A 1,170-nucleotide genomic window follows, 5' to 3' on the forward strand; every position below is an offset into this window, starting at 1 on the left:
TATTTAGAAAAAGTAGAGGAAAAAACGTTATGTAAATTCCTCCTTTTTCTCTAGCTTAATGAATATCATTTTTTCAGTGAAACCTCTTTGTATGTTCTACATGTTATGCATAAGTGTACATTGGGGCACCTGGGTGGCTCAGTCAGTTGAGCATCAAACTTCGGCTCAGTTCTTGATCTCCTGGTTTGTGGGTTCCAGCCCCGTGTCAGGATCTGTGCTGACAGCTCAGAGCCTGGAGCCTGCTTCAGATTCTGTGCCTCCTCTCTCTCTGACCCTCCCCTGCTCACACTGTATCTCTCTGTCTCTCAAAAATAAATAAAAAAGAACATTTAAAATTTTTAAAAAGAATAAATGTACATTAAATCTTGTTATAAACTAATTAATTAATTAAAAACAAGAGTTTTTCCTGGATAATCACCGATGCTGAATGTGATCACAAGAGTCCTTAAAAGTTAAAAGAGGCAGAAGAGTTGAGAGCCAAAGGAAGATGCAACTATGGAAGACTGGCCAGACAGATACAATGGTGCTGACTCTGAAGATGGAGAAGAGGAACCATGAATCAAGGAATGTGGGCAACCTCTAGAAACTGGAAGAGACAAGGAAATTGAGCCTCCCTTACAGCCTCCAGAAAGGAATACAGCCCTACCAGCCTCTTGATTTCAGCCCAGTTGGACCCATGTTGGATTGCTTTCTAACCTGAGAAACTCTAAAATAATACATTTTTGTTGTTTAAAGTCATTAAGTGTGAAGTAATTTGCTATAAGGACAATAGGAAACAAATAATGGTGAACAGAGTTTTCATAATGGTTTCAAGACAATTCAGTGTGGGGAAAAATAGTCTTTTCAGCAAATGATGTTGGGACTAGATATGAATACTCAAAAGAATGAAGTTGGATCCTACCTCACACCATACATATATTAACTCAAAATGGATCATTGACCTAAATGTAAGAATTAAAACTAAAACACTTAGGATAAAACAGAACAAACTCTTATGATTTTGAATTAAACAATGTTTTCTTAAATAAGACACCAACAGCAAACAAGAAGAAAAAAGATTTATTGGGCTTTAATAAATTTAAAAACCATTGTACATCAAAAGAGACCATCAATAAAATAAAAAGGTAACACAGAGAATGGGAAAATACATTTGCATATCAAATATCTGAT

Source organism: Suricata suricatta, chromosome 11, assembly GCF_006229205.1.
Source record: "Suricata suricatta isolate VVHF042 chromosome 11, meerkat_22Aug2017_6uvM2_HiC, whole genome shotgun sequence".
Lineage (NCBI taxonomy): Eukaryota > Metazoa > Chordata > Mammalia > Carnivora > Herpestidae > Suricata > Suricata suricatta.